The sequence below is a fragment of the Pinus tabuliformis genome, chromosome 6 (genome assembly GCF_031772625.1).
Source record: "Pinus tabuliformis cultivar Carrire ecotype Pingquan chromosome 6, CPIR1, whole genome shotgun sequence".
NCBI lineage: Eukaryota > Viridiplantae > Streptophyta > Pinopsida > Pinales > Pinaceae > Pinus > Pinus tabuliformis.
Genome location: NC_142292.1, coordinates 2,073,821,852 through 2,073,848,316, shown reverse-complemented (window position 1 = coordinate 2,073,848,316; position 26,465 = coordinate 2,073,821,852).

Sequence of the window (26,465 nt, the reverse complement as noted above, 5' to 3'; positions counted from 1 at the left end):
AAGACAAAGCACATTGATGTCCAATATCACTTTGTGAGGGATATGATAGAAGACAAAAAGGTGTTGTTGGTAAAGGTGGACACTTTGAAGAATACTGCAGATGCATTGACAAAATATGTGAGCTCTGAGAAGTTCTCTTGGTGTAGAGAAACAATGGGCATTGCAGGGCTGGATAAATGACTAAGCTCTCTTGTGGCCCCCTGTGGAAAGAAAACAAAAAGTGGGAGAATGTTGGGTTGTGTTATATTCTTTCCATGACTAGCCCACGTAGTTGACCTGGGGAGGGGGTTAGAGGGGGGACAGAGCCCCCCCTTCGTTGTGTCAATTGTGTAGAAGGGGGGTCACAGGGGGTTTGAGGGGTGCAGGTAACCCCCATCTATGGGGTCCAAAATTTTGTTTTTTGGACCCTATATTAGGTTGGGTGGACCTACCTATGGTTTTGTGCATGATTTTCGCACATGGTTTTGGATGCAATGGTTTTTGGTCCATGGTTTTGGATGTGATGGTTTTTGGTCCATGGTTTTTGATGATTTGACATGTATAAATATGTATTGTAACATTGAAAGGAACAAAATGAAAAATCACACTGGTAGTCCTAGTTTTGGGATCCAGGGGAAAATCTTTGTGTATGTGTGTTTTATGTGTTATGCTCTCGCATTGTTTATTTTCTGTGTTTTAGAATTCGTATGCAGGTAATTTCTGTACAGGGTTAAAATCTACATCCACAATTGTAACAGATGAGATACCCTCAACCTCTACCAAACCCTCCTCCACCTCGGCCTCTTCTGCACCCTTGATACTCACCTCGTACTCCTCTAGCGCCTTGGTCCGAAGGTCACATTTCTATCTACACCCTATATGCAGGTGTCCTGTCCATCATTAATTCGTAACTACGGAAATTGTGCTCTTCATGACCTGCTGATTGACAGAAATTGTAGAACAACTGTTGTGGTGTCTGTACAAACTTCTGCAGCAAATGGAAATTGGCGGTTGCATGTTTCTGAGCTACTTGGCAGATAGCACACCATAGCGCGGGCCCTATACTTGGCCTTGTTGGAGCCTCCAACCTCAAAGGCATTGGTCCCCCTACTGCAACATAATTCACGAAGACTGGACAATGATCTTTGTCGTGCCCTTGACCTTTGCATTTCAGGCACCAGACCTCTTCGTGCACTTCTGGCCGAGTCTTTCTTCATACTTTGTAGTTTGAGGCAAAGGTTGTGCAACTACGCATGAATCTTCTGCACCCCTAGATTAACATCCTGCATTGGTGTCTCATGCAATCTCATCGTGATTTCCAAAGCTTCTTCCTGGGTCCCGATCTTCTGCTGTGATATCGCAACCCTTAGGTGGGGTAGGAGCGAGGCCACAAACCTTTCACGGTGCTATCCATCAGTCAAATCATGTTAGCTTCACGGACCATACAATTCAATGTTTGATTCAACTCCTAGGGTGTCTCACTAGGTTTCATCATGATCTCCTTGAATTCCAAAATGGATTTTGCTTCAAACATAGGTCTACTGAATTCCTTATTCACCGCAGTCTAGATATTTGCCAATGCGGACGTCAGGTTATCAGTGTAGTACTTAATGTACCACGTTAGTGTGTGATCTTGAAAGGCACTAACGAAAGTCACTTTATTCATTTGATCATCCGTGACACTTTGAGCCAATTTTGCATGAAGCAGGAGCAAAGCGGAAGCGTTTTTTGGAAGCAGGGACATGGAAGCGTCATTTTCCAAAAATCTAGGAAGTGAAGCGTCCGTGGAAACGCCTGCTATATATATATATATATATATATATATATATATATATATATATATATATATATATATATATATATATATATATATATAGATATAGATATAGATATAGATATAGATATAGATATAGATATAGATATAGATATAGATATATATATCTATATATATATATATATATAATTTTTTTGCATTTATACTCAAAACAAACATCCCAAATAGCAAATTAATTGTAGAAGACATGAAAACATGCATATTTTTGCATAAATAAAGATAGATATGGCATCCATGATTCCATTGTAGTTACTAGTATGTACAACAATCATCTATATTCTAGCTATTACAAACATAAATCAAATTTTTAAGCATATTATAAAACATAAAACGTTTAAGAATATTATAAAACATAAAACATAGAGCATATTATGATTTATCTAGCAAGTGAGCAACTGTCAACATTTGTCATGTCCAAAATTCAAATAATAATGTTTACAAAATATGTCACTTGGTCATCGCCAAGACAAAAAAGGTTCAAAATTCAAATTCACAAGCCTACAAGTCTAATGAGTAATCTATGACAAAAAGTAGTAGATTGTGAATATATCTACTAATCTCTCCTCCTTCCACCATGAAGAGAACGTGTCGGTGGACGAGGGCCTCCATGTGGTGGCAATGAAGAAAATGGTGCCTGTGGAAGTTGTGGCACTGAAACTGATGAAGAAGAACCCCCTGCTGTTGGTGTTGAACCATGGAACCTAGGAACCAAGGGACCAGATGGGGTGGGGGTGGCATATCAACACGATCATCATCATCGTGGAATCGCTCAAAAAATTCATGCAAAAAAAAAACACTAGTTAACAAAAAAATTAAAAACATGAATTAGAGAAATGCTTTATAAGGAAAAATTGGAAAATTCATACCACAATGGACATACCTAGATAAGAGCATCCTCTAATTTCTCTAATTGCAACACTCCATCCTGCAAATTGGGCTCCTCTAGATTCTTGTCCCAAATCAACAGGCCTTTATTAGACTTTGCATCTTCACAGTAATGGGACAACAATCGCAAGTTGTAATGAACATAAACCAAGCTCTCTGCCCGGTCTAAACTCAACCTGTTCCTTTTAACACTGTGGATGAAAGAATTAGAGCTCCAACACCTCTTTGCAGAAGAAGTGTTTACCACCTATGATAGCACCCGCAATGCCAAATATTGTAGAAGTGGAGTACCCCCTCCATGCATGTTCCACCACTCAAGAGAAGAAAAAGTCTCTCGATCTTTAATTGCATGCATGCTCCCAAATGGACCAGTGCTAAGCATATAGTTGCTCACCTGTCTCCGTACCAATGCAGCCTCCTCCTCATCAGAGATTAATTTACTCAATGCAGCCATATATTTTCTGTGAACCTCTTGATCTTGGTGTGGTTTTCTCTTGCTTCCCCTGCCAGGTGCTGGTGTTGAAATCCATGATGGATGATAGTATTTAGGTGTCAAAACATATGCTAATGCATGCAATGGAACATTTAGCATTTCCCATCAGTTTTTCACCTCTACACAAATATAATTGTACAAGGTGGTATCTCTAGGCTCAACAATGTCTTTAATCTTCCCCAACATGCTATCCATTTGCTCATACACCTCCCCAATTACTAGTCAATCTGAATCTGCAAACTTGATCATGTAATAAATTGGTTTGGTGAATTGCAAAACATATGTAACCTGTGACCAAAAGTAACTGTCAACAATAGTGTCCTTGACTGCATTAGCACCATCTATGTCAGTGTTAATTTCATCCAATGTTTCAACACACACTAGATTACTTAAAGCTTGTCTCACCTTCACTAGCTGTCTAAAGGTGAGGTAATAACTAGCAAATCTTGTCTTCGCAATTTTAAGCAACTGCAACTTGGAGTAAGTGCCATAGAAGTAGTTTACCCTTGTATGCCCTGTGATGAATTTAATGAGCTGCTTCCCTCTCCTGTAAAGCTCAGTAATGCACCCACATTCTTTGTGCTTCACAATATCATGCATCAAAAGGTTCAATGTGTGAACCAGGGACCCATACCAAAAGATGTGTGGATGAGTACGCTCAACAATTTTTCCTGCTGCCTTAGAATTTGCTGCATTATCTATGATCACTTGAACCACATTATTGGAACCAACATCTTTGATTGATTTCAATAGGAGATCTGCAATTTTGTTTGCAGATGCAGTGATGGAGGAGGAGTCATGACATGTAATAAATACTGCACCACTAGAAGAAACACCAAGGACATTTATCAATGTTGGTTTCTAATATTTGTCCACCCATCTGATACAATGGATACCCCAGAATCTACCCACTCATTTGTAAAACATTTCAAAGCTCTTTGAACCTTAGCTTTTTCTCTTTCTAATAACACTATTCTAGCTTTCTCATAGTTGGGGGCCTCGTATCCTTTTGGGGCTTCATTGATGGCCTTTACCATTTCATGCTAATAGGGAGAGCGAAGCACATTGAATGGTACACCGCAAGCACAAAGAAAACGGACTATCTTTCCATCCACATCATCCCTCCCAGCAACATTAAGGAAATCCCCTATTGTTCTTCTACCTCCAGAGCTTGCAGAAGTACCATGAGGAGATGAGCAGCTACCAAATTTAGAGGTTGCACTTGATTCAGAATGAGTTCTTTGTTTCTTGTTTTTTTGTTGTGCAGCCATCTCTATTTGGATGTATTTTCTTCTTTCTTCAGTTGAAATGTTGGGGCAAATTTGTGCCCCCACGGGACCCTTTTTTTCATCACTGTCCAACACCCCACAAAGATGCCTCCTTAGACGGGTATATGAACCACAATATGGTTTTCCTTCATGACAACCATGAGGACACACAAATTTGTAAGATCCACCACCCTTTCCCCCATCAAGTTTGGTCACATAGTTCCACAAGGGTGTTGATGTAGCTTTCCCATCTTGTGTTTCAGTGTCCTCTTCAGGTTCATCCCCTTCCTCTTCAAACCCTTCCTCCTCATCATACATTGGGTCACTCATATTGGGACCACTGTCCTCTTGTGTTTCTTCCCTTCTATTCCTATTCCCCTTTGCCATCATTAAAACCAAGAGTGGAATGATACAGAGAAGCCAAAAGAACACCATCTTGGAATATGGATATAGGTGGTGGACAACCTGTAAGTAAAGGAGCAAGTAGAAACAATGGGAAAGAGTAGGAGAGGGAGGAGAAAAATACAAAAAAATTGTCAAAAAAATAAGGGAGTTTGGGGTTTGAACTTACCTCTTTAGCTCTTGTAGATGAAGTCCTCCACGCTCTTGCTCCAATCTCCTCCTCCTTCTCCTAGCTCCTCCTCTTTCACTCCTCCAAGCTCTCCTCTCTTCTCCTCTCCTTTCTTCTCTTCTCTTCTCCTGTCTTCTCTTCTCCAACTCTCATAAACTCAAAGTGAGAAAATGAGGAATGAATGGGGGCTTTATTCTTTTCATTCCTCACCTTAATCTCACTCTAACCTCACCCTAACCCACCCCCTTTATGCTAAGTTAACATAAATTAAAAAAAAAATTGTTTTTTTGCCTTGCGTGCGGCCTCTTTCCCGAAGCATATGGAAGCATACGGGAAGCATACGCTTCCTCCTCCGAAGCGCCACGCTTCTGAGGCCCAAAGCACCGTACGAAGTGTGCTTCAGAGGCCTGGAAGCGGTGCTTTCGTACCGCGCTTCCAAATTTCTAGGAAGCGGTGCTTCCGAATTCGGAAGCGCCACTTCAGGCCAAGCTTCCTAGGTGCTTCTGTACGGGACATGCTTCAGGGCTTGGAACCGCCGGGGGGGGGGGGGCACTTCATGCAACATTTCCCTGAGCTTCCTGTTAGCCTGCTGTTGCGACAGGTGTTCATTTTTCATGATTGAAATTTTACATGCTAAATATGTCATACTTTGCATGCTGCAATGTTCCATATTTCCAGAAGAGACCAAAGAAGAAGCCATGAAGTGTGCTAGTCCAAATGCCACTGCTGCATTCCAATTTTGATGACTTAACAATTTTAAAAAGAATGTTCTATAAAAGGGAGGGCCAAACAGCTTAACCTTGGTCTCCCTAGGTTTCAATTTCTTGTTTTAGAATATAGAGAATGATATCTATCCAAACAGCTTAATCTTGGCAGATTTGTAGATAGGTAGAGAATCAAAGGAGCCCAACTGCTTAATCTGGGCCCTTGGCAAAAATAAGTGTAGATTTAGATAGGAAGGCAATCAAAAGAAAAAATTGTAAAGCTGGGTCTGCAAGTCTAAGTGCACCCAAAGCAAAGAGAAGAAAGAATGTTAGGAAAGTAGGCTGGGTAGGTAGTTTTTGAGGTTGCAGAATGATGATTCATGATCAATTTTGTGTTTCTAAGTGTTATATCTTTTCAGATCACAGTCATGATGCAGTTTTTCATCTGGAGGAGCTCAAAATGGACATAACTAACTTCCCTTTCTCCTTACTCCCCAAATCACTCACTAATTTTCCCAAAGAGGTCAAGATCTGCTTGATCCTCTTAGTCTCATCATGTTCCATAACATTGGCCTTGGTGAAGATCTCCCTCACTCAAGGATTTCCATTCTTCTATTACAAAGTTCTATTCCCCCAAAATAACCTAAGGTTCCTTACCTTAGCTCTTTCTCATCATCTTCATATTAACTACTGACTCTATTATGTAAATCCCCATCTATTTTCCCCTTCCCCTACTAAATCTATGTTAATAACTCCCCTATGTACATATCCCACCTTGTAGCACTATAGCTATGTATTTTTTTCAGTCCTGGGACTATTATGAACCCATCCGTGTCATGAAACTAGGATTGGTCTAAACCTCTGGTTAGACCAAGAACCTTTATCCACCTCGCTGTCCTCAAAACCCAGTAACTTTACCCCTCCTCAATCATTTGCACAAAGATAGTGTTTAAAGGTTTTAATAAAACATTAAGTTTGGTTCTCCCTGCTTGTACAAACCCATAAAACCCACAAAACCAAACTTTAACCCTCCCCGCGACATTTATGAAGATCCGAATATTCACGCAGATCCCCCGTATAAACCTGCCACCAGCTCCGTCCCCCGTCAACCCTCCGATCCGCCACTCCTAGATCCGACGGCTCTCAGAGATTTCGAAGCCATCCCGCCGCCCGACCTTTAGCGCCCGATGGCTTGGCAGTTTTTCCATCATACAGAAGGACGCGCGTCCGCCTGTGATTGCATCGAAGCTGCTCTAACAGTTACCACCCTCGTACAGAAGGTGATCCGATGAAAACCACAAACCGCCTTCTGTCCCTCCCCTTGAAGACTACATCAGGACACTACCACGTCATCTGCACATGTCGACCTCCTGCCAAGTCACCCTTGCCACGTCGCTGCCACCATGTCCCTGCCACGTCATCCACCATACATGCTGACGTCACCCTGCCGACGTCATGCTGACACGTCATCCACCGTACCATGGTCCCAGCCGCTGACGTCATCATCAATTTTTGGCGCAAGAGGCGAAAATCGTGCTTAGGAAGCCCGAATTCAAATTCTGAGGCAATTTTTCATGCGCGGTAATCGCGCATGGCTACGGGAAATGGGCCGAAGTGGAAAGCCCCTAATTGTGCAGCCCCCAGCAAGCCCAAAAGGCGCTGAATGACCCGTTTTTCTTTGCGAGGCATGCAGAAAGGATCAAAAGACAGTTCTAAAGGAAAAAGAGGGCCGAACAACGGCCATTAAATTTTGGTTTGACCCACAGCGAAGGAGAGAACCGGCCCAATTCATTTGCCAAAGAGTATCAGAGGAAAGATGAAGCGGCAAAGAGTATCAGTTAAATTTTTAATGGAAATCTTCAGTTCCCAAAGCAGGTCAACATTGAATGGCCTCCAGCAAAGTCAAATCAGATGGTGTAAGCCCATCCCAGCTCTCAAATCACAGTTAAAGCACTTAAAGCCACCGAACTACAATGGAGCAGAAGTCCATGCACAGTTATTGCAGAAGCATTGCACCAAGCCACCGAGGACAACGCATTAATTCAGTTTTGATACGGCTGCCCTCAGTACAGCCCATAGATATTTTCTTGCATTTATTCCTGATAGGTTTAGGTTAAAGTAATCTTTTACTTTCAGACCTGTTTAGGTCAAAGCTGTAATAAACAATTTTGGAGAATTTTTTCTATATATACCACCCTCTGTATTGTTTTAAGGGTTGGTCGATTGATAATTTTCACTAGAGACTCGCACTGTATACCTGATATGTTTCACTTGATCAAAGATTGTTGAAGAGATTGGAGGAATGACTGTCTGCTCTGTGTCTAATGATCTGAGGAAGTGAATGTGGAATTCTTGTGCTGAAACATGACTCAATAAGTGCTTCTTACCTCTATTTTCATCGTTTCACCATCTAAATAGCAAAAAGAAAGATTAGTTTAGAACTTGTTTAACTGCACTCTAGGCTCAATTTCTGTTGTTTCTTTATGTTTCTTCATCTGAAACTGAACTAGACATGAATATGAATTCCCTGTGGCTCATATTTACTCTAATTCACATGTGTTTGACAGTTATCTAGGGATTCTTTACTGCCCCTAGATAGAACTCATTCCCCTTTTCTCTGCTAAGCTGAATGAGAGATTCTTAAATGCCTCTCTTTCCTTGGCATTCTTTCCATCCTTTAAACCTGAAAAATTGCTCCATGTGCAGCTACCTTGCTCCTTATTCCTCTTGTGACCAAGAAAACGCACCAGCAGTCCTACTCCTTGACTCCATGCCCAATGGTTTGAAACTTTCACACTATACATACCTCTTTACCTAAAAACATCAATCTTCCCACCAAAACACAAACAAACACCCTGAGCTCAATAACTAGCCTAAAATCCCCCTCAACAAAGCTAAACCATAAAGAGAGAGCCCTCTCTGACTGCAGGTGGGCTAGAATCTGCAGTCCAAAGTTGGTCTGTGGTTACCTCGGCCGTATCCCTTTACTCCAACCTGAGGGACAACCTGAGTGATAACATTAATGGCGACTCCGCTGGGGACCTCCTCAGTTAAATTCACGAAACAGGTTGGAAGAATCCACTGAGAAACCAATTTTCTAATTGCTGTATATTCCTTAAAACTACAGATGAAGCCTGAATGTCAGCCAGGTAGCCTTTGAAACTGTCTTTGCTTTGCATTGACAGAAGTAAACAAAAGCTGCTTCAGTCAATCTTCATGCTAGTTTTAAGCTATAGATAGCGGTTCCAAAATTTAATCAGTTCCTTGCTAATTCTAAAAACATTCCCAGAAAAATACCAAAACAGTTCGGAAGCTGGCTCCCAAGAAGAATCCATGATATACAAGGTCAAATCCTGACCCAAATCCCCCAGCTGCTTTTGAAAATACGAACTTAATCCCAAAGATCCTTAGGAAGCTAGAGCAAAGAGAAGATTTTGCTGAGTTGAGTCCTGAAGCAGCTCTCCCAAGCTGTGTTCCAACTCCTGTGAAGGTTTTATTTCGTTCGACCCCTACTTCCCCTTGTTCATCATCCACATCTCAAAGCACTCCATCCACACCTCCATTCACTGCACATACTACAACTACCACTACTGTTGTTCCAGTTACTTCTGTTATCCCTGTTATCCCTGTTGTTCCATTTATCCCCGTTGTCCCACTTATCCCTGCCAATATGGCTAATAGATATGCACCCCTGCAATTGCCTGCTAATCCTGGGGCTTTACCTCAGGAGTACCAATCTAAAATTACCTATTTTGATAGTACCGGTCCTTTCACAGCCCTTCAGCATACCAAAAAGATGCAAGACTATTTTGAAAACTACGAGATAGACGATGATAGCGTGAGAATGAGAATTTTTGTTCAAAGTTTAACCGGTGATGTAAGAACTTGGTTTAGATCACTTGTTGCAAATTCCATAACTACCCCGGATGAGCTTTACCAATCCTTTACCAACAGATGGGAGAAAAAGAAAGACCCCTTGCACATACTAGCTGAATATGATACAATTAAAAGAGGTCCTCAAGAGACTGTTTTGGAGTACTGTGCAAGATTCAATAATGTCTATAATGCAATACCACAGAACTTAAGACCCCCACCTGACCTTTCCTTGTATAAATTCCCTGATGGATTCGACCTGGATATGGCATACCAGTTAAAAGAAAGAGCTCCTCAGACCCTTGCAGACATGCAAAATGTTGCTGTCAGCGTAGAGGCCAACCTAATTTCCAAAAGAAACAGAGCTAGAATGGAAAGAAGAACCACCTTTAAGGAAGAACCCTCAGCCTTAGAACAAAATCTTGATGCTATTATCAGTGGCATGCAAAGGCTGGGAGATAGAGTAGAAAGTGTTGAGAGGAGATCATCATGGGAAGGACAACAGTCCAATACCATAAGGAACCCAAATTTTAGGAAAACGCAGAACACAAATGCTAGTAGGTCAAGCCTAGATCATGACATAAGACCCCCTTTCCAAGAAAACTATGCTGAGGCATCCACCTCTAGTGAACCCATAGAATACACTCACATGAATGTGATGGATCTAAAGGGTGAGCATCAAACTTTTCTGAGCCAAGAAGACCAAGATAAGCATAACTTTAGTCAATTTCAGACTAAGTCGGGTGAGTCTTTTGATTTTAAACAGGGTTATGATACTGCTATGTATGAAGTACACAAACAATATAAGTTGAGAACTAGGACCATTGACATTTCTGAACCTAGCAAAACAAAGGATGGCAAATAGCCCAACAAGATTAAGAGCAAGGCTGTCATAACTGAACCAGCTGATACAAATGTCCCAAACCCGCATCAAGTGACTGTAGAAGACATAACAGAAGCGCAGCCTTCTGTAGATCAGCTTTTGCCACCTTCTTCCTCTGAGCAAAACTCGAACAGCGTTCCAAAAAGCCCTCCTGAAGTTGAAAAACCGCAAGCAATCAATTCCCATAATGCTGATAAACAAGAGAAAACAACAGATAATTCAAATGAAACAGGAAAAACTGCCATTATCAACACCAAGACTCCATTGGAAAAGCCATTTAATTTAGAGGCAGAAATAGCTAAGTTGAAGATATCCATCCCCCTCTCAGAACTCGCCAAGCACGATGTATATAGGAAAAAAATTCAAAGATCACTTCAAATACCAGAGAATAAGGATGATGTAAATGTTCTGGATGATACCCCTGAACTATTGTTTGGCCCAGAAGTTAATGGAAAATCAACATATGGACCTATTCCACCCTTTTATGTCAGTTTGCATATACATGACAAAGTTTTGCACAATGCTATGTTTGATTCAGGAGCATCACACAATCTGATGCCCAAAGCAGTTATGGAAAAGCTGAACCTTGATATTACAAGACCCTACAAAGATTTGTACTCATTTGACTCAAGTCAAGTCAAGTGTTTAGGCCTCATTAAAGACTTGTGTGTCTCCTTAGTTCAATATCCCAACAAGACCATCCTCATGGATGTGGTGGTGGCTGACATCCCACCAAAGTATGGTATGCTCCTGTCAAGATCATGGGGAGCAAAGCTCCAAGGATCCCTTCAACTAGATCTCTCCTATGCTACTATTTCAGTCTTTGGGCAACCAAAGAGACTGTACAGAGAAACACTTATGAAATATGTGGTAAGTAGTGAGAGCAGGCCTGAAAATTTTCCTATTTATTCAATCCATTCTGATATGGATTCCTTTATTTTGTTTAATGATGATACAAATTCCCCAACTGATGATGAGCCTTTGGCTCTAGAACAACAAGCACACATCAATGAAGAATCGATTGCACATACCCATGAGACTGTCACAACAATTAATGCAACCAGCATGCTAGAAGAACCTCCCCAAACAAAAATTTCAAATCTGCCCACTACAAGAATGACTGAAACTCTCAGTACTGAACACAAGCAAGAAATCACATGGTACTTAGAGTTTGATGGCTCGGTCAACAAGTTAGGAGCAGGGGCAGGTGTATGGATTCACAATACGCATAACAATCATGCAGAAGGCCATGCCTACAGACTGAATTTCAAATGCACAAATAACATGGCAGAGTATGAGGCTCTGCTTTTAGGCCTTAAACTGCTCAAAGCTCTAGGAGCTGCAAAAGTGTCTATTTTAGGGGACTCTGACTTAATCATACAACAGATGAAAGGTAACTTTGTAACCAATGACAATAGAATGAGGGCCTATAGGACTGCTGCCACTAATATACTCAATGCATTCACAGAATTCAAGCTGGCCAAGATTTCAAGAGAGCATAACATTCATGCACACAGCCTAGCCACCTTTGCTAGTACATGCAAGCTTCCCTTTGAGCCAAACCATCACTTTACCGCTGAAATAAAACATAGGCCCGCTGTCCCAAATAATGTTAAAGATTGGCAAGTGTTCGAAAATGATACCCAGATTAATAATTTCCTCACTCTTGAGCATGAATTTACGAATATTAACATTGACATGGATGCTATGAAGGATGCCCAACAACAAACAAATGAAAACCAGCAGGTTGTAACAGCTGCAACAGCCAAACAAATCCTAAACCCGACTGTTTTTGACAAAACAAACATAGAACAGCTGAAACAAATGCATTTGGAAGAAATTGCCAAAATAGAGGCAGAGATCATTGACTTAAAGGACAATTTTCTGCCTACTGGCCTAACCCCATTAGAAGACATGTTTGACGCTAATGATGTTCCTAGAAAGCCAAAATTACAACCATTGAACGTTGCTATAGAAGAACACAACATTGGGACAACAGAGAATCCCAAAATGATCAAATTGTCAAAAAATTTACCACTTGATCAAAAGCCCAAGTACATTGATTTGTTTAAAGAGTTCCAAGATGTATTTTCTTGGAGTTATGAGGACTTGAAGTCCTATGACACTTCAATAATTCAACACACCATTCCCTTAAAACTAAACCAGAAACCTTTCAAACAGAAACTTAGAAGAATTAACCCTATGCTTCTTCCCATGATTGAGAAGGAAGTAAAGAGGATGTTTGAAGCAGGCATAATAGCACCCATCAGATTTTCTGAATGGGTATCCAATCTTGTTCCCACAAGAAAGAAGATAGGTGAGATTAGACTTTGTGTAGATCTGAGAAATTTAAACCAAGTCTCCCTAAAAGACCACTATCCTTTGCCCAAGATGGATCACATCCTACAAAGAGTAGTGGGGTCATCTAGAATCTCTTTGCTAGATGGCTTTTCAGGTTTCAATCAAATACTTGTTCACCCGAATGACCAAGACAAAACAGCCTTTACCACACTGTGGGGAACATTTAAGTATGTTAAGATGCCATTCGGACTTAAAAACGCTGGTGCTACCTTTCAAAGAGCAATGGATATTGCTTTTGCCAAAGAAATACATGACTTCCTAGCTGTCTATCTTGATGATCTTACCCCATTTTCCAAATCTGATGAAGAGCACCTCAAGCACTTGAGGAAAATATTCATAACAAGTAGGAAGTATGGCATTTCCTTAAATCCCAAGAAGTCCCTGTTTGGCCTTGAAGAAGGCAAACTACTTGGCCACATCATATCAAAAGATGGGATTAGAATAGATCCTGAAAGAATCCAAGCCATCCTCCAAATCCCATATCCCAGAAACATAAAAGAGCTGCAAGCATTCCTTGGAAAAATCAACTTCTTAAGAAGATTTATCCCAAACCTAGTTGAACTGATACGACTGTTAAGCAATATGTTAAAAAAGGATGCCAAGGTAAAATGGTCTCTTGAAACCAAGCAAGCATTTGAGAGTATCAAAATGGCCTTAACCCAAACCCCTGTCCTCACCAGCCCACAATTTGACAAATATTTTATCATTTTTTCTTTTGCATCTGATCATACTATAGCTACTGTCCTTTTGCAAAAGGATGAACAGGGAACTGAAAATCCGATTGCATTTTTCAGTCGAGCCTTGAGAGACGCCCCTTTGAAGTACTCGATCATAGAAAAGCAGGCCTATGCACTCGTTAAGGCCATCAAGGATTTCAGAGTGTACATTTTATATTCACATGTGATTGCCTATGTCCCAAATGTTGTTGTAAAAGACATACTAACCCAAGAGGGATTAGAAGGCAAAAGAGGCAAGTGGATAGCAAACATCCTTGAGTATGACATAGAAATAAAACCAACCAAGCTGATAAAGGGACAAGGTTTAGCCAAACTGATGTCCGAAACAAACTTTCAAGCCTTAGACATTAACCAGCTGGACAATGAACAGGAGCTGGCGACTCCACAGATCGGTGAGACCTTTTTGCAATCTCCATGGTATGTTGATATATGTTTTGTACTGTTAAACCTGTTTGCTCCACCAGGATTGTCCAGAACCAAGAAAAGATTTTTGAAAATGAAGGCCTTAAGGTTTTGTGTCATAGATGGTGCATTATTTTGGAGAAATCATGAAGGTATATTGCTTAATTGTTTAACCATGAGTGAAACTAACAATGTCATGAAAGAATTCCATGCAGGTGACTGTGGAGGACATCTATATTGGAAGTCCACTGCTGATAAAATCTTAAGGGCTGGTTTCTATTGGCCCTCTCTTTTTGCAGATGTAAAGAAGTTTGCCATGTCATGTCACAAATGCCAAATCTTTGAGGGCAAAAGAAAGTTGTTGCCCCTGCCCCTGAAACCCATATCAACCGAGAAGCCTTTTCAACAATGGGGTCTTGACTTCATTGGAGAAATCCATCCCTCTTCCTCAGGCCAGCACAAATGGATCCTAACAGCCACCGACTATTTCACTAAGTGGGTTGAAGCCATCCCATGCAGACAAGCCAATGACACCATCATTATCCAATTCCTTGAGTGCAATATCCTTTCTAGATTTGGCTGCCCTGAGAAAATCATCACTGACAATGCCGCTGCCTTCAAATCCAAAAAAATGATCAATTTTTGCCACCAATTTCATATTACCTTGGGCCACTCTACAGCCTATTACCCTCAAGGCAATGGCTTGGCCGAATCCTCCAACAAAAGCCTCATCAACATCATAAAGAAAGTGCTAGAAAAGAACAAGAAGAACTGGCACAAAAAGCTGGTAAATGCCCTATGGGCAGACAGACTTTCAACAAAGAGGTCCATTGGGATGAGCCCTTATGAGCTAGTATATGGCATGGAGGCTAGATTTCCTTCATCCTTGGGCATTCCTACTATTAAGATGTTACAGGAGATTCAGGCTGAACCAAATGATATTCAAAGAAGAATTAATCAGACCATTCATCTTTAGCAAACCAGAGAGCAAGTTTATGACAGAGCTCAAATTTTGCAAGAAAAACTCAAAAATATGTTTGATAAGAGAGTTAAAGCTGAGGATTTCTACATTGGTGACAAAGTTCTAAGGTGGGATTCACGAAGAGAAGACAAGGGCAAACATGCAAAGTTTGATTTTTTATGGAAAGGGCCATTTGTTATTTCTGTTGTTCAGGGAAATAACACTTAGTTTCTCAAATCTGTAGAGGATAGTTCTGCTGAAGAAGGCCCTATCAATGGCCGTATGCTGAAACATTACCATGATCCCTTTTAAGGGATACAGTCCAGCTTTGTATATATCTTCTGTACAGTAATATTTGTATATATCAACGTTTTGTTTTATTTTTCTGAATATTAGAGGAGCAACAATAAATCTTGTGGAGGTACAGCCAATACAAGAGTTCCAGTTTTAAAGCCCTGTCTCTGTACTAATTTCAACAAAACAGCAAGAGTGGCATAGTCACATCACAGCAATTCATAGTAAAGGGGAGCTGTTTGCAGTCTTCAGTCAAAAATATCAAAACAGAGGAGTTTTTTTAGTTTCATATCAGCACCCTTGGTCAAAGCAAAAGTAAAGCAAACACATCAGTTTTGATCCATGATTTGAGAATGTTTCAAAGGCAATGCTCAAGCAGCATTCTACATAATAGCAAGCACGCAGAAGAAAGCAGGAAGTGCTATGCATTTCACAATATTTCAGTTAAGGAGAAGGTTGTTCATATTACAAAGTTTCCATTATCTAACAGCCAGCATAAAGAAGTTCCTTCAATCCACAACAACCACAGAAGATCAAGGCAGTCTGACCTGCTGTTCTTGGCTTTTCACAAGGAAAAGCCATCCCCAAGTGGAGCCACTGTTAGCCTCCTGTTGCGACAGGTGTTCATTTTTCATGATTGACATTTTACATGCCAAATATGTCATACTTTGCATGCTGCAATGTTCCATATTTCCAGAAGAGACCAAAGAAGAAGCCATGAAGTGTGCTAGTCCAAATGCCACTGCTGCATTCCAATTTAGATGACTTAACCATTTTAAAAAGAATTTTCTATAAAGGGAGGGCCAAACGGCTTAACCTTGGTCTCCCTAGGTTTCAATTTCCTGTTTTAGAATATAGAGAATGATATCTGTCCAAACAGCTTAATCTTGGCAGATTTGTAGATAGGTAGAGAATCAAAGGAGCCCAACTGCTTAATCTGGGCCCTTGGCAGAAATAAGTGTAGATTTAGATAGGAAGGCAATCAAAAGAAAAAATTGTAAAGCTGGGTCTGCAAGTCTAAGTGCACCCAAACCAAAGAGAAGAAAAAATGTTAGGAAAGTAGGCTGGGTAGGTAGTTTTTGAGGTTGCAGAATGATGATTCATGATCAATTTTGTGTTTCTAAGTGTTATATATTTTTAGATCACAGTCATGATGCAGTTTTTCATCTAGAGGAACTCAAATTGGACATAACTAACTTCCCTTTCTCCTTATTCCCCAAATCACTCACTAATTTTCCCAAAGAGGTCAAGATCTGCTTGAGCCTCTTAGTCTCATCATGTTCCATAACATTGGCCTTGGTGAAGATCTCCCTCACTCAAGGATTTCCATTCTTCTGTTACAAAGTTCTATTCCCCCAAAATAACCTAAGGTTCCTTACCTTAGCACTTTCTCATCATCTTCATATTAACTACTGACTCTATTATGTAAATCCCCATCTGTTTTCCCCTTCCCCTACTAGATCTATGTTAATAACTCCCCTATGTACATATCCCACCTTGTAGCGCTATAGCTATGTATTTTTTTCAGTCCTGGGACATAGTAGTCCACCTGGGACTATTATGAACCCATCCGTGTCATGAAACTGGGATTGGTCTAAACCTCTGGTTAGACCAAGAACCTTTACCCACCTCGCTGTATTCAAAACCCAGTAACTTTACCCCTCCTCAATCATTTGCACAAAGATAGTGTTTAAAGGTTTTAATAAAACATTAAGTTTGGTTCTCCCCGCTTGTGCAAACCCATAAAACCCACAAAACCAAAGTTTAACCCTCCCCGTGGCATTTATGAAGATCCGAATATTCGTGCAGATCCCCCATATAAACCTGCTGCCAGCTCCGTCCCCCGTCAACCCTCCGATCTGCCACTCCCAGATCCGATGGCTCTCGGCGATTTCGAAGCCATCCCGCCGCCCGACCTTTAGCGCTCGATGGCTTGGTGGTTTTTCTGTCGTACAGAAGGACGCGTGTCTGCCTGTGATTGCATCGGAGCTGCTCTAACAGTTACCGCCCTTGTACAGAAGGCGGTCCAATGAAAACCACAAACCGCCTTCTATCCCTCCCCTTGACAACTGCACCAGGACACTACCACATCATCTGCACACATCGACCTCCTGCCGAGTCACCCTTGCCACGTCGCTACCACCGTGTCCCTGCCACGTCATCCACTGTACATGATGACATCACCCTGCTGACGTCATGCTGACACGTCATCCGCCGTACCATGGTCCCACTCGCTAACGTCATGCTGACGTGATCATCAGTTTTTTACGCAAGAGGCGAAAATTGTGCTTAGGAAGCTCGGATTCAAATTCTGAGGTAGTTTTTCATCGCGCATGGCTATGGGAAATGGGCTGAAGTGGAAAGCCCCTCATTGTGCAGCCCCCAGCAACCCCAAAAGGCGCTGAATGACCTGTTTTTCTTCGCTAGGCATGCAAAAAGGATCAAAAGACAGTTCTAAAGGAAAAAGAGGGCCGAGAAAAGGCCATTAAATTTTGATTTAACCCACAGCGAAGGAGAGAACGACCCGATTCATTTGCCAAAGAGTATCAGAGGAAAGATGAAGCGGCAAAGAGTATCAGTTAAATTTTTAATGGAAATCTTCAGTTCCCAAAGCAGGTCAACATTGAATGGCCTCCAGCAAAGTCAAATCAGATGGTGTAAGCCCATCCTAGCTCTCAAAACACAATTAAAGCACTTAAAGCCACCGAACTACAATGGAGCAGAAGTCCATGCGCAGTTATTGCAGAAGCACTGCACCAAGCCACCGAGGACAACGCATTAATTCAGTTTTGATACGGCTTCCCTTAGTACAGCCCATAGATATTTTCTTGCATTTATTCCTCATAGGTTTAGGTTAAAGTAATCTTTTACTTTCAGACCTGTTTAGGTCAAAGCTATAATAAACAATTTTGGAGAATTTTTTCTATATATACCACCCTCTGTATTGTTTTAAGGGTTGGTCGATTGATAATTTTCACTAGAGACTCGCACTGTATACCTGATATGTTTCACTTGATCAAAGATTGTTGAAGAGATTGGAGGAATGATTATATGCTCTGTGTCTAATGATCTGAGGAAGTGAATGTGGAATTCTTGTGCTACAACATGACTCAATAAGTGCTTCTTACCTCTGTTTTCATCGTTTCACCATCTAAATAGCAAAAAGAAAGATTAGCTTAGAACTTGTTTAATTGCACTCTAGGCTCAATTTCTGTTGTTTCTTTATGTTTCTTCATCTGAAACTGAACTAGACATGAATATGAATTCCCTGTGGCTCATATTTACTCTAATTCACATGTGTTTGACAGTTATCTAGGGATTCTTTACTGCCCCTAGATAGAACTCATTCCCCTTTTCTCTGCTAAGCTGAATGAGAGATTCTTAAATGCCTCTCTTTCCTTGGCATTCTTTCCATCCTTTAAACTTGAAAAATTGCTCCATGTGCAGCTACCTTGCTCCTTATTCCTCTTGTGACCAAGAAAACGCACCAACAGTCCTACTCCTTGACTCCATGCCCAATGGTTTGAAACTTTCACACTATACATACCTCTTTACCTAAAAACATCAATCTTCCCACCAAAACACAAACAAACACCCTAAGCTCAATAACTAGCCTAAAATCCCCCTCAACAAAGCTAAACCATAAAGAGAGAGCCCTCTCTGACTGCAGGTGGGCTAGAATCTGCAGTCCAAAGTTGGTCTGTGGTTGCCTCAGCCGTATCCCTTTACTCCAACCTGAGGGACAACCTGAGTGATAACACTTCCCATACAGACTTCGCAATGAACCAAAACTGGTCTGGATTTTCATCTCGTAGGCTCTTGAACACCGTCATCTTTACTGAATTTTCCATATTGAATGTTGGCGGAGGTGGTAGTGGTGTGGGCGAAGGCGTAAGTGGTGGAGACGGAGATGGAGGCGGTGTGGGTGGATGTGGTATTTGGGGGAACCCCTATGTTATCAAGTGAATAGCACTCTTCAGAGACGCCTGTGCTGCTTCCTCGTCATCACTCAAAGGGGGTTCAATCATCGAGCTATACTGAGGGCATCTTCTTCCTCCGTCCCTGAAAGTTCTTCCACTTCACGTAGCTCCAAACATCAAGGCGACTGCATAACCCTCTTTTCACACAAAAGCATCTTAATCCAAGTATTTAACGATTTCAAATACTTACCTCGTGGCCCCTTGAAGAAGAGGTGCTCTGCTTCACTATAATTGATAGAAGTATCGACCACGAACTCTGTAAAAAATCCTCATATTATGCGATTGAGCCAATGATTGATAGCGCACACGATATTATCTTTAGAGGCTTCCAATCTTCGCACCAACTCCAGTGTCCAGACAATTGGACCGTCAAGCCTCCACCTCCCTTGTGCACCTGCCAACTTTGTAATCCACTCGTACAATTCGACTGGGAAGGAACAAAAGAAGATTTCATGTATCTCTATGTACAGATATATGTCCAACCATTGTTCTTTTGTCAATCGTGGATTCCTGTTCTCTTGCACCGCAAATTCGTGGATCTTCCTATCCAACCAGCCCTCAATCTCTTTCTTAGTTGGATTCCAGTGATATGACATCACACATCTCTCATGCAGATCCCAGTCCTAGAAACAGAGCCATTTTTTGGCTTGGTGGGCCCTAACTGAGGTTCAACATTAGTTAGCCAAGCAAATCCCTACACTACTGGCCCTTTCAGCATCCGTCTATGGAGCGCAGACCGAAGTCTCACCTGAAGCAGTATGGGGGGATTCAGGAACCAAGTTTCTACACCCTGAGATGGTTGTGATGTCGGTTTTATACCTTAAACCCTTCCTTCACGCAAACCAATAAGACTTTAGGGATTATCAATGTACTTTCTAGTCTGTCTCTTAGAACCTCCACAAATGTATATGATTGTCCTTCGTACAACCCTAACCAATGACTCAGGCACTTACATGCCTTTGATATTGCATTATTGTATAATTTCCCAAGTTATCTTAAGTGTTCGCCAATTTTATCATGCAATTAAGATTATTTTCATGTAAACATATATCCTTATTTGCGTTCATATAGTAGATAGAAACATATATATTCACACATCAAATTAGAATTCTAACATAAACCCATAACTTAACATAACACTATCGCATGCAATCCATAGAGGAAAAATACATAGTAATTCCATAATACTTCTCTTTATTGATGATTCAAATTTCCAAAGCAGACTCTATCTGCCCTACACACATAGTTGCAGGGGTCTGCGCACTCAGCTGCAAACTTCTACCCTAGGCCTCTGCGAACTTCTTAGTGTTCATGGGCTTTTGGTTTTGAATTTAAGGTTGGGTGGTGGAATTCTTGGAGCAGGTGGATTGAGATAGGTCTTCAAGCCATTGGGCTATGGAGTCAACAAATGGATAGCATAACTGGATCAAATCATTAAAGGTAATGTTCACAGGGCAGACTAGCAAAGCAACATGCAAATATTTAGGCCTAATGGGTGAAGTAATTCTAACCAGGGCGAAAGAGCACTTAAGAATCCTTGGACCAGGATCAAAATGAAGAAAAAAGGATTATCATGATTAAATGGCAATTAAGAATCCTTTTCTATAGACTAGAGGAGAAACTATGGAAGCTAAGGAGCAGTTAAGAATTCCCTAGCTAAGATAGTTTAGGAGAAAACATCAGAATGTAAAATGGTCAAGACAGAGTGCATTTAAGCAATTTCTGAAATATCATTCCATGATATACATTTAGATTTTAGAGATACAATAAGATTATGGAAAAAACATAAGGAAAGACAATATTGAACATGAGAGAATACTTATTTGTATTTCGCTTTACACCAGAATCCTGTAAAATATCTGATCTTTATTCCTTGATCCAGCAAGACAATCCAATCATTGATATAATAGAATTTTGATTTGAGAGAAAAAGTCTATAAAAATGTCTTGGAATCCACACCCTACATACTTTGAAATGTGAAGTATTTATACAAAAATATTTACAAAATATCTCAAAACAAATTGAGATTTAATCTAGGGAATTAAAATATCTTCTTCCATGAAGATAGAGACAGATGTTAAACTGCTTCATGTTGTCCCTTTTATTAGGGTGTTGCTGGCTGTTTCTGTTGAGTTGAAGCCCTTTAAGCTGGTTGATATTTGTAGAAATTCAGTGCTGGAATCTTCTTTTCTTTCATCTTTCAACTGATACTCTTTGACCCTACTACTATTTCACCCTACTGCTCTTATTTTACCTGTTTCACTGGCTGTCTTCAGATTTACTGTGCAGTAACTTTCTGATGTAAATTTATCATAGTAAATCTATCATTTTTTCCCACCATTCTACATCAGGTAACTTTATTTTTACCATCCTTCTATAGATTTCATCTGCCTCTATGTATTTTTCAAAATTTGGTTTGGTGAGAAACAAATGTTTTACTTCATGCTCTATGAAAAACAAGTTCTCAAACATATCATATAATAATTTTCCTGTTGGAAAAGCTTTAATAGCTGAAGAGTTGGCTTGTTCCTTGGCCAATTTCCTGAGTCTATCACTATAGTCCAATTGGGTCATGATTTTATCATTGATGACCATAGGACTGGGAAGACCTTTGTCCCTTAAAATCTGAAACTTAGCCATGAACTTGTCAATGGCTACCTGCATGTTATGGCACTTCTCTTCTAAGTTATGCATGACATTTCTTTTGGAAGGAACCTTTCTAATCTCCAGAATGGCTTCATTCCTATCTTCTATGTTAAGATATTGGAGCTCATATCGGTTCTTGTTGTTTAGGAAGTGGATGAGTCAATTTGAATCCTCTTGTTTATCTCCCAATTATTCCTTCACTTTTTGGATAACTTTAGTGGCTATCTTCACTAATTATGTCTGCTCAAATATAACCTGAATTGATGGCCAAATATCATTGATGGAGTCAATGATATTGGCCCAAAGCATTTCTTTGGTTTTCCCTAGAAGTTTCTGTAATTTTAAATCCTTCTCCAGGATTTTGATTCTTTCATCCATTCTTTGGGCCTTCTGTGTTGCTTCTTTTTGCTGGAGTTGGGCAAGTTTACAGTCTGTTTCCAGAATTTCCACTTTCTCCTTTAATCTCTTTAGCTCTATAGCCTGGATAGGCATATCTTCCATGGCTTTCATAAGTTCTACTGCTTTATCTGTTTATGTACCTATTGCTATAGTAGATTCTGCTATTACTGGCAATGTTGTGGTAGGTGGAGCTGTGGGTTCCAATGATGCTTCCAACATGGATGGAATTGTTGTAGATACTGTGGGGATGATAGTTCTAGAAGTTGTAGCCAAGTCACTTTTCTTTGACTGAATTAAAGTGTCCAACTCCTTCTCTGTCTCCGTGAGTTGGTCGTTTAGCTTCAGGACCAAGTCCATGATCTCTTCATGTCCTTGTTGTGCTTCTAGGACTATTTGTGTCTATGGATGATGCAGCTGGGGTATCTTTAGCTACTTATTGAGTGTAGAAATGTCATCATTTTTCTTTGTAATCAGCTGCTCTGTAGCTTTTACATCTTTGGGATCTGTTAACACCCAGGTTGTTCCCTATGACTCCCAAGGGAATACGGCTGGGGTAACCACTAACCAAGCTTTGGATTACAGTCTCTAGCCAAACTGTAATCAGAAAGGGCTCTCTCTTTAAGATTTATCTCTGTTTTGTGAGGATTTTAGGCTATTTATGAAGTGAGGGTTTGGTTTGAATATTGGTTGAATGATATCTTTCAATACCTAAGATGTAGTGTTCAGACAGTTGTAATTCATTGGGCAATGGAGTCTAGAGCTGTGAATTGTTTGAAATGCTTAAGTGGGATTGTTCAGACTGCAGGACCTATTGGGTATTCCAACAAACAAACTTAAAACTGTGGTGATGATGTATGATTAGCCAATGGAAAGAAATTAAGAATTTTCCACTAAGCTAGTGGTGTGAAAGTGAAGTATATTGCACAGGAGCAAACTTGAATTCCTGAAACAAGGGTCACTGTGAAAGATATATTCTGAAAGTGCAGCAATTAAGAATTACACTTATCAAGATTATAACTGAAGAAAACATTCATTAACAACATAGATTGAGCTCAGGGTATTTCATGAATAAATCCTGAAGCTATTCTTTTTCTTTGCTGCTAAATACTAGAACTTAGAAACATGTATGGATTGTAAAAGACTGAAACACATAACGAAGAGAGTTACAGAAGACTTATTGTATTGTGAGATGCACAGGGATCCTGCAACTTTTAACAAACACCATGAACGCATTCAAACAACTCAGAACTTGAGAGATTCCATCACTTCTTTTATTAAACTCTGAATAAATTACAGCATAGGATCTCTTCAAGAGGAAATCAACAACCCCTGCAAGCTTATGCGAGGGGGAATTTATACAATCAGTTCCAAAATATCTGAACCGCTGAGTTATCTGATAATTAAATACGTTACCAACTTTTACAAAATATCAGAAAAGCAGTTACTGCTGCTATTAATACAAAATGAATGCCCTTTATATCTGTCAGGAGATACTTTGACCCTTGGAGGCCACTTAGTTGGTCTGAACGTTCTGCTTTAATGCTAGAAATGTGCCTTTATGGCTGTTGTACTGTAGCTTTTCGGCCCTGTTACCTGTTAGCTGTCAATCTTGCTTTTGTTGGCCGAATATGATCTGCTGAGTTGGCTCAGCCCTTCTCTTTTCATGCATGCTGATTTTACTAAGTTTTCTTGTGCATGCCAACTTGTATATTTTTGATGAAAAAACTTAGTGAATGGCTTCCTGGTCTATAAGATCATCTGTATTGCCTTAGTCCACCATTCCTGTGTGGGCAGTTGATGTCTAAGAATTGCATCCAAAGTCTCATCTGCCTCTGTGTATTTATAGAAATTGGGAGGCACTTCAAACAGGTGTTTAATTTCATTCATTATAAAGAATAAATTCTCTACCCTGTTGTAGAGACTTTGTCCTGTAGCTGGCCCTGTTTCCTCTGAGGTGCTGGGCCTTTCAGTGATCTGATTTGTGGCGAATGTGTTGACCCTCTTGGCATACTACTCATGTGTAAGTAGCCTTCCTGCGCTGTTCAGTAAGCCAGGGAGACCTCTGTTTTGCAATGCCACATATTTGTCCATGAATCTATTGACCTCTGTCTGCATGTCCTGGGTCCTTCTCTCTAGTGTCTGCACCAGGTTTCTTAGTGTTAGGACCCTCTTTACTAATAAAATAGTCTCAGTCCTATTGGAGATTCCCATAGTTGCTAACTGAGCACTTGTTCTGTTGTTAAGCACATTGATCATTCTATTGGCAACCTCAGGCATATTGCCTAGAGATGCCCTTGATCTCTGGATTTCCCTCTGTGCTTTTGCAATGAGCTCCAACTGCTCATGAATTGTCTCAATATATTGCCATTGGTCAGTGATGGATTGGCCAATGTTGGCCCATAAGACTGTCTTGAGCTCAGCTGTCACTTTATCCAGTGTGAGCTCCTTCTCCAGCTCCTTTATCCTGTCTTTGAGGGCTTTTATTTCCCTGCCCTTTTCTGCCACAGTCTGCTTGGATTTATCATACCTCTCATTGAGCTTGGCTAGACTCTCCCTGGCCTCATTTAGCTCTGCCATTTGGGCTTCCAGGGCTTGTATTTCATTCTTGAGCTTCTGCATGTCCAGGCTTGGAGCCTGCTCTGTTGTTGTTGGTGCAGTTGCTGATGTAGATGGTGTTGTCTTTTCAGTAGGAGGAGCTGTGGTCTGAGGAGGTTCCTCCAGGTTAATTATTTCTGGAGGAGGCTGAGATGATTGACCTCCTTCCTTTTGCTGTAATGATGCTTGCAATGCTGCCTGGTATACAGAGAACAATGGACACGAATGCAGGTGGAAATGGCGCGCCAGCAGTCTCCAGGTCGAGTTCAGCAGGTTGGTGCGCAGTTGGACGTAAAAACCATGCAGAAAAAACAACAGCGTTTTTGGCAAAAAGTGCAAAAAACGCGAAATTTTGGCCAAAATATGGATTTTTGGAACATTGGCGCCTTTTTGGATGACGTCAGCATGACGTCATCAGGTGGGGTCAAGGTCGGATGACGTCAGCATGATGTCATCGGGTGACGTGGCGGCATAAGAGAGGTCCACGGGGATGGTGAGGTGGCAGACAGGTGGAGCAATGGCGGACGGGGCGTACCGACGCGACGCTGACGTAGCAGTGATGCTGGCAGTGACGTAGGCAGGACGGATTAACCGAAACCGGAAGTGGTTAGCGGTTTCATATCGCACCGCCTTCCATACGGAAGTGGAATTGTCAGAGGTACCTCCGATACGATGTGGGGGTGACGCGTGGCAGAGGCCTGACGTCACCCTCTGACAGATATCGGAAGGTATCTTTTGGACGTCGGGGCCGGTCCGATATGTACAAGGGCCGTCGGATGAAAAGGGCCTGATCCGACGGTCAACGGATCGTTGAGCTGGCCGGACAATACGGATGCGGGCGGGATTAAAATAATATTTCTTTTGAAATTTGCGCTCGGCGGGACCTTTGGGAATTTGGCGATTCATATGGTTTTTTCAATGTTTTTACAAAAATGCGCATAGCGCTAAGACTTTGGGTAAACGGGAAAAAGTGGGTTTTTGTATGCTTTTTGCAAATAAAGCGGGTTATGGGTAAAAAGGGGTTTTTTACAAGGTTTTTTAGCAAATGAAGGGGTTAATGGTTTGGATAACTTCTGAAGGGGGACAAGGGGTAGGGTTTGGGTTCTTAAAGTGACCGGATGTCACTTTAATCCCTGACTGTGAACATATGGCTATAGTGCCAAGGGGAAGGGGTATTTATAGCATGCTTGGGGTTTATACACCATAGTGTTTATAATAGTAGGGAAAAGGGGAACATAGGGGATTTAGATAATAAGAAGTTAGGGGTTAGTAAGAGTGGGGGAAGGGGTGAAACACTAAGTTTTCGTATGAATTTAACTTAGTATAGGAAGTAGATCAAAATGAAAAGAATTTTTAGACAAGAAATGTGGCTCTAAAGGAAACCAGAACCAACATAAAACCTTGAATTCTTTCATGAACACCACTGGTGTAGGGATGTTAGTAATGAATATGAGCAAGGGAAAAAGGAAGTTAGACATGCTCCATTGTGTTACAGCAAAGTGATAGAGAAGAGGAGATTTTCTATCCATTGATGCTTTCCTTGTTTTGACCAGCAAGATTCAGTTGGAAAGGAATGACATTTCTGCAACCCCATCTACCT